This window comes from Ictidomys tridecemlineatus, chromosome 11 (genome assembly GCF_052094955.1).
Source record: "Ictidomys tridecemlineatus isolate mIctTri1 chromosome 11, mIctTri1.hap1, whole genome shotgun sequence".
In the NCBI taxonomy this organism is placed as follows: Eukaryota; Metazoa; Chordata; class Mammalia; order Rodentia; family Sciuridae; genus Ictidomys; species Ictidomys tridecemlineatus.
The window spans coordinates 91,749,649-91,758,220 of record NC_135487.1 but is presented as its reverse complement, the minus strand read 5'-3'; the positions used below and the strand labels follow the sequence as shown (position 1 = coordinate 91,758,220).

Genomic DNA, 8,572 nt, shown 5'->3' with positions numbered 1-8,572 from the left:
TTCTATAGAAAAACAAGTGTTTTGCCCTCTTCCAAATACCACTTGCCAAGGCAAATATTCTCCCCCTTTTTGGCAGGTTAAAAAGACTAAAACCTTTAATACTGATTTTTATTCCTGTATTCCTTTCAACTGATCCCTGAAAAATTCCATACGCAAATAATCTGCTGTGTATCCTTCAAGAATTCATTTCTCAGCTCATCACAAACATACATACGATCATGCATTGCCTATGGTTGGGCTATGTCCTGAAAAATGTATCTTTAGGCAATTTGTCATTGTATGAACACCACAGTATCTACTTATACAAACTGGGACAACTACCGTGTCAATAACCACTAGATATCATCTTATAGGGCAACCATTGTGTTTGTGGACTGCTGTGTTATTCAGCACATGACTGTAGTAACGGTGGCCACTTTTTAATCACCAGTACTGCAAAAAATACTTATTTTTTCTTTTTAGTATTCTGGTAATTACCTCCAGTCATTCAATTATATGCTTTTGCTGATATTTCTTTATTTCTCAATTTAAAAGTTACTGTCTTCTGAGTATGGTGGTTCATACCTATAATCCCAGCTATTCAGGAGGTTGAGGCAGGAGGATTGCATGTTTGAGGCCACACTGGGCAACATAGGGGACCCTGTCTCAAAATAAAAATAAATAAGGGCTAGGAACATAGCTCAGGGGTAAAGCACTTGCCTAGCATGCAGGAGGCCCTGGGTTGTATCTCTAGGACCACAAAACAAAACCATGAAAGATACTATCTATTCACTTTTCATATTCCATGTGAATACCTTTGGAAGAAAGTTCCAGATAGAGGAAACAGCAAGAGCCTCAAAGGAGGAGTGTGAGAAGGTGGAGGGCCACAAGGATGAATTTAGGGATTTTTTTTAAACTCTAGATTCAATGAGAAACCACTACAGGTTTTGAGCAGAGAAGTGACATAGTCTGACCTGTGTTTAGAAGGCTGTGTATGCCTTCCATGTTGAGAGGTGCAGGAAGACGTTGGTGGAGGCAGGGCACTGACCATGCAGCTCGTAAGTAACCCAGAAAGATGAGGTTCCTTCTGAGAAGGCAGTGTTCTTTGAGTTAGTGAAGTAGCCCATTCTGGATATGCTTTTTTAAGGTATATTTTTGTATATTTAATTGGTATTTTAAAATTTAAATGTATTTTTTTTTGCTAATCACTCATTTGAAAACAAAACATGCATGTAATTGACTGAAATGCATGTAAATAAAAAGCAGGTTTGAAAATACTTAGTGTTCAAGTGTGTGCCTTTCAACTCAGAGTAGTTGCCTGGGTAGCAAGACTTGGAATACAAAGGGAAAGGTTATGCTCAAGCAGAGGAGGTAGGTGCTGATGCCTCTAGCCACTTCTGTAACAGGCAGTAGTGTGAGAATGCTAGGCTTCAAATGGAGATTACAGTGGAAGTCCAGGCCTTACCAATCACCCTGGCTTCAATTATACAGGCACATGTTGACAGTCTCCAACCGTGAACTCAGGGTGGCCTGAAGTAGCAGGACTAGGCTTTTTCCCGTTCAGCCCACATGACCCCAAGGACTCACCCCCAAACCAACCCTCTTGCTAAATATCCCAGACCTGAAAGTATTTGTTTTTAAGAGACAAAGTCTTGGTCCAAAGTCCTCTAAGCCAGTGCTACTCCTCACTCCTCATTAGGACATCTGCAGCTTAGCTTCAGTCCCATGGCTTCAGGAAAACTTGTTCTGAGGTCATCTATGACCTTATAGTCGAATCTGAACAGCCTCATCCATTCTCCACCACGTGCCTGAAGACCTGCCCTCAGTCTGAGCCACAGGCCCCTATGAATAGCTTGTTTTGCCTATTATTCCTTCACTGACCATTTCATTACTATTATTTTTTCTCATGCTTTTGGAATTCACAAAATCCCCTTGGTTTTCCTATCTGCATGCACATTATCCAGCTCCTTATTTCTGACCTAAACTCAGCTATCTATTTGATAGTCCAAAATCAAGCATAGGTGCCCTTACTGCCCTCATCTCCCTACACCCAGCCACCTCCTCCCCTTACCAGCCACCTTCCTCCTATCAGTTCAGGCCATGTATTTTACTCTGCACCATAGCCACAGCCCACATACTGCTTCTACTGGGGGTAGGATAAGGTGAGACACTCAGGCCACCCGGTGGAAAGCAGACTAGGACAACCGCTGAGAGCAGACAGTGTGTTGGCCATGGTGACCACCCTGAGTGCACCTTATGGGCTGGAGGTGCTGAGATGGCAGGAAGCTTGGATGAGGAAGTGCACATCTGCAGGGACAGCTTGGAAGTCCATAGCTGGAGGGGAAACAGCGTCTAGGGCTTGAATTCAAGGGCCAGGTCTGGGTGGGGTGCCACCTTGAGGAGATCCAGGATTGTGGAGATGGCTTGAGGAGATCCAGGATGGTGTCTGAGGACTGACACCATCTGTCATCAGAGAACAAGCTGGCAAAGAGCTGACACAGGTATGATCCTGAAACACTCATTAGATTTGTAACTTGAGGTTCATTAGTGGCCTGTCAAGAACACTCCCATGGAATGACAGGGTGGGCTGAACACAAGGAAAAAAGTGAGGAAAAACAGCTTCTCAAAAAAGAGAGGAGCAGTTGGTTTAAGGAAGGCCAGAGAGACACAGCTCATGCTCTGGGTCCAGACAGATCTGGGCTTGATTCCAGTTCTGACCATTTTCAGCTGTGTGACCTTGGGTATGTTTGCTCTTCTGGGCTTCAATTTCCTTCTATGCTACACTGTAGGAATAGCCAGGGCTGAGGAGATTGCCCATGTGGAGCACTGTCATAATCTCATGTGCTCCATGACATGGAAGTTCATGGGAATAATCTGCCCAGAGGAGCAGCAAAGCCAATGGCACAGGAGCTGAGAAATCGCCAACTCCAGTCCCAGTACAAGTGGATAGATGGTGGTGGTGGTGTTTGGGGTAGCAAGGAGAAAGTGCAGCCAACAAGCAGACAACTGAGAGTGGAAGGCCTAGAGATGAGTGGCTGCAATAAGGGTGAACTGCTATCCCAGCAACTTCCCTCTTACTCTGCTGCAGGAGGCTCCAGCCCAGCTGGACCCACCCTCTAGATGTGTCAAGGCACATGCATAAAGGCACGTGTCCCTCAGGGAAAAAGCTATGGGATGCCCTGCGTGGCATTCGCGGGAGTTTTGGAAATAAAGTTTGTTCCTGCTTGAGTGGTTCGTGATTTTGTGCCCAGCCAGACTGCAGCAGTCCACTTGTTTTTCAATGCTTCTTTCCTTACTGGTTGCTAGTTTAGAATGAATTTTTTAAGGATTTATCTTGATGACTTAGAAAAATACACATCATTTCTCTCTTTAATCTGGATAATACATGATCATAAAACTAAGTAAGGCTTTTAAAAAACAAAAGTTCATAGATCCCATTGTAGAAATTTCCAGGACACGCTCCCAGGTAACAATCAGGGAATCTTCAACAGCTCCAGGAGTGCTCCAACAGCTCCAAAATAACCCTTATGTTCTGAAAAAAGTGCTTTCAACTGTCCCTTGGACCAATAATCTAAAGCATATGCCAAAAGCCGCATGGTGATCTTATTAATTCTCAAGAAATTTCCAACAAATACCACCCGGTTAATGTTCTCAAAGATACAGCCCAGCCTGGCAATCCAAACCTCTCATAATCTCCTCCATGATGTCTTGAACTAGTTTATCCACTTTGGTGCTACCTCCAGGAGATGCCATTTCAAGAGCTTCTTCAAAAGTGGTAGAGCCAGTAAGAAGACAGCAGAGACCAAAAAAATTTCCTCCTCTAAAACTTGTGCCTTTGACCCTCTTGTAATTATCTTTGGACTACACTGTTAAAATGCTAACCCCTGAGCCAATGGGTTCACCAGAAGCAGAGGATGTGGGTTTTTCAACTCAAATGGTAACTTCTGACATTTTTCAGAATCAGCAGGATTTTCAAAGTAATAGCACTGTGATAGTCCATTGAAACCAACTGAGTCAATACATAAAATTCCTTGGATTAAGCAGTCTAGTTCATGCAGTTTGCAAAGCTGAAGACCACCTATCTTTGCATCCACACAGAGTCAGGTCCTTCAGCTCCAGGTGCATGTCTCTAATGCCCCATAAGCCACATTGGAGGTCAAGTACTTCCAAATGCTTTGAAGACTCTCCACTTCTTCCCCTTCTTCTTCAGCAGTGATGTCTTTGGGTTCAAAATAAACCAGCTTGACCAGGGTTCCACCAATCTCCAAGCCAAACCATGGAAAAAGCTGCCGCTTTTTCCGGAGGCTTTCAACCCCAGGGCGGGGGACCTAGGCAGGGCCGCTGGGGGAATTGGGCTGATCCTGCCACACACCATCCGCCAAGGCCCAGACAGCAGGTGCTGTCGCGCTGCTTGCTGGGCGCCACAGTGGCTCCCGCCGTCCTCCGGAGCCCCAGGGGCGCTGGCTTCCCAGCCCAAGAGGGTGAGGTGGTGGAGGCCCTGCCATGGCGCTCCAGGGGCGCACTAAGCTGCCCCGCTCCCAACAGCAGCAGCCAGGGCTGTTGCCTGAGCCTGCCCCCCAGCGCGGGAATCCTCCTGTCTCCTCCTCCGCAGTCCAGCCTGAGCCTCTGGATATGCTTTGATGAGGCAATTGGACCTTTTCTCCTTTCTTCCATCTTCCACATGCTTGTACCTGAACCCCCACATTCTGTCAGCTGTATTTTTCTTTTTGCATTTCAAGGTTAATGCCAAATTCATTCTTTACTGAGACCCATTTTTCACATGTTGCTTATAGGTTGATCTGGAAAATTGAAAATTAGTGCTTTCCCTAATTTATATTATTGTGTCTTTTTAACTATCATTTACTGCATAGTCAAATAATGTGCAACAATTACAATTTTTTATAGGCTTAAGGTCATGATCTCTAGAATCCTTGGAGAATGTTCTAGTGTCCAAATGAAATAAATTCTCTTTTATCGTTTCAGAAAAAGCTTAAGATGATGCTGCATTTTAATGGGCTTTGTATTTGGTTCATGACTTATTTTACACAATTTTTGTTGTTTGTGTTTCCTGGAATTTCCATTTGTCTTTCTTTTATTTTTACTGAGAGAAAATTTCTTTACTATATCATGGATATCACCCATTTCCATAGTTATTCTATCTTCAATGTAGACCACATTTCGGTTTTGTTCTTGAAGGCATTGTATTTGGGGGCCAACTAGCTTACTATTCTGATTTAGATAGTTTAGCAAACTCCATGCACAACTCTCACCCTGGAATTGTTTTTGATTAAACTTCACTCCAAGTTCCACTCCCTCATATTCTACATCTTTGTTGGTTTGTACCTCACTTCTCTGGAATACATCCAAAGGCATATTGAACAGAAACAAACAAACAAATAGATGGGAGATGAAATTTATGAGTACTTGCAAATTTGAAAATGTCTTTCATATGCCTTCACCTTGATTTATAGTTTGGCAGAGCACAAAATTCTATATTCAAACATTTTTTTTCCCTCCTCAGAACTGTAAAAACATTGTTTCATTCTCTTCTAGCACAGAGTGTTCCTAATAAGGAGTTTGATGCCAGTTTATTATTGTTTCTTGGTAAGTGACCTTTTTTTCCCTCTTCTTCTTGAGAGACTTTTGAAAAATGTACTTTTCCTATGTTTATTGCAGCACTGTGCACAACAGCCTAGATATGGAATCGACCTAAATGTCCACCAGGAGGTGAATGGATCAAGAAAATGTGGTATGTACACAATGGGAATTCTATTCAGCCATAAAAAGAAGGAAATCCTGCCATTTGCAATAACAGAGATGAGCGTATAGGGCATTACGCTAAGTGAAGTGAGTTCATGACAGAAGGACATATTCTGCAATATTCCACTTACAAGAGATTCCTAAAACAATCAAATTTGTAAAAGCAGAAATATAATGGTGGCTGCCAGGGACTGGGGGAGGGGGAAATGGGCAGTTGCTGTTCCATGTCTAGAAAGTTTCAGTGAACCAGGATAAGTAAGTTCTAGAGATCTGCTGTACAATACTGTGCTTGCAGTGAACACACTGTCCCATAAACTTAAAATGTTGTCAAGAAGGTAGACCTCATCTTATATGTTCTTACTACAATAATAAATAAATAAAAATAAAATCCTTTCTCTAATCATTTAGTGTTCTAAAATTTCATGGTGATGTGACATGGTCTTTTTTTTTTTTTCTTGATACTCATTTATCCCCTTTACTAGGAATAGTTATGTCTTTAACTTTGGAGGAGATCTCTTTATAATTATTACCATTTCATTCTTCCTTATTTTTATTTTTTCTCTATTCTTTTTAATTTTTTTTTACTATTTATTATTTTTTAGTTGTAGTTGGACACATTATCTTTATTTCATTCTTATGTGGTGCTGAGGATCAAACCCAGGGCCTCACACGTCCTAGGCAAGGGCTCTACAACTGAGCCACAACCCCAGGCCCAACATTTTTTATGTGTGGTGCTGAGGATTGAACCCAGGGCCTTGTACATGTGAGGCAAGCACTCTACCAACTATATCCCTAGCTATTTTTCTTCTCTATTCTATTTGCAGGATGTTGGAACTTCTAGATTTATTTTCTTTGCTTCATCTTCTCCTGAAGCTTTCTTTTTCTAATCTTTTGATTTATGTTCTAGAAGTGGTCCTAGGCTTTGTCTTTCAACACTTCAATTTTATTTGGGGGGTTACTGGGAATTGAACCTCTAAATTACATACCTACTAAATTACATACCACTAAATTACATACCTAGTCCTTTTTATGTTTTTATTTTAAGACATGGTCTTACTAGGTTGTTAGAGCTGTCCTGGATCCTCCTGTCTGAGCCTCCTGAGTCCCTGGGATTACAGGTGTGTGCCACAAAACCTGGAACACTGTAAGGGTCTGGCGAAACGTCGGAGGGAGAGACCACCCAAGAGGCTGACTCCATGCAATTGGCAAAAGGGGATTTACTGGGGATCCATTCCAGCGCGCTGGGACTCTGTGCTCACTCAAGAAGGGAGAGCAGCCCAGAGCCCAGAGCAGAGGTCAAGAGGAGCTTAAGTACACTTTTTGAAGAGGGTGGGGGGCTTTGCATACATCAGAACAAATCATCATGAGGCGCGGGAAAATTGAACAACATCTCTGAGTCAGGATTGGTACATACATTGGCAGGAACAGATTGGACAGGGGTGATTGGTGCTCCTAAGTGGGGTACACATTCAAACTGATTGGTTTAGGTCCTGCAATGCCTACGTGCCAAGCAACTCGGAACCCTTAGCTATTAAACAACCAGAAAGTCAGTGGAAATATTTACTGGGCAGTTCCAGTATTGTGCTAACAGCTACAGGGATTACAGGTTTTGGGGGTAGCAGAGGGACTCTAACAATACCTAGTCTTTTACTTTTTTAACCCAATCCCTGCACTTTGGAAACTTTAGGATACCTGGTCTTTTACACTTTAACTCAGGCTCTGCGGCTTAGAATCAGCTTGGAAATTTTACCTTTACACACTGTCCCATAAACTTTCAATTGATTTTTAAAATTTTAGCAATCATATGCTTAATTTACAAGAATTTCCTTTTGTATTTTTATTTTGATGTGTGTGTGGGGGGGGACAGGGCGAGGGGTAGGATTATCTAGTGTTAGTTTTGTGGAATAATACATTTTCAAATTTCTCTAAGAACACAATTCAAATATTTTAGTTTTTTTTTTTCCGATTCCATAAGCCTACAATCTCTGTTCTTCTTTCTGGATTAGTGAATCTTGGGTTTGTTTTTTTATTCTGCTAATTTTCTTTCTTGTGATCTTTAGTTGTCCATCATATGGGACTGTTCTAGATAGCTTTTCGGAGTTTCTTACTATATAGGTTTCTTAATATATAGGTCTTTCCTCCCACAGGTTAAGTGCCTGTAATGGGAGCTCCATGTACATGGGAAGGATAATTAATTATGGTAATGCTCCTTACCAAAATAAGCCTCAAAACTTCATTGGTTTTCTATGATATTTGCTTGTTTCTCAAGTGCAGCATAGTTCAGATGTTCCTGATTCATGGATGGCTTTCCTTCATGTAGTGACTCAGAGACCCAGGCTCCTTCAACTGATGCTACAGGCATCTTCGTGCCTTCTGCTTCTGGGTGGAAGAGGGTGAGTGAGAATGTGAAAAGGCACTTTTTCTTTCTTAATTCCTTCCTTTCTTCCCCACTTCCTCCCTGCCACCCCACCATCCACTCAGTACAGAACCCATGGCCTCACAAATGTTTAGCATGTGCTCTACCATTATGCTACACCCCCAGGTCCACAATTTGCTTTCTTAAAAGCCCTGGCCTGAGAGTGACACACAACACTTCTACTCACATTCCGTGTAGTTAAATGGCTACATTTGGATATGAGGGAGGCCAGAAGATGAAACGCCCATCTGGTAGTCCCTTCCTAGGAAAGCATCAGATTAAGGAATGAGGAAGCCAAGTTTTTGGAACATAGCTAATCATAGCTTTTTTTAAAGAATTTTTTAATATTTTTTTAAAATTGTGGATGGACAAATACCTTTAATTAATTAATTTATTGATTGATTTTTATGTGGTGCT

General features: G+C 42.1%; 1 pseudogene; it reads right to left on the bottom strand.

Annotated features, from left to right (window-relative positions):
• Positions 1-3,407: 3,407 nt before the first annotated feature.
• On the bottom strand, positions 3,408-5,352 carry LOC101956415 (pantothenate kinase 2, mitochondrial pseudogene; annotated as a pseudogene).
• Between the last annotated feature and the right edge of the window lie 3,220 nt (positions 5,353-8,572).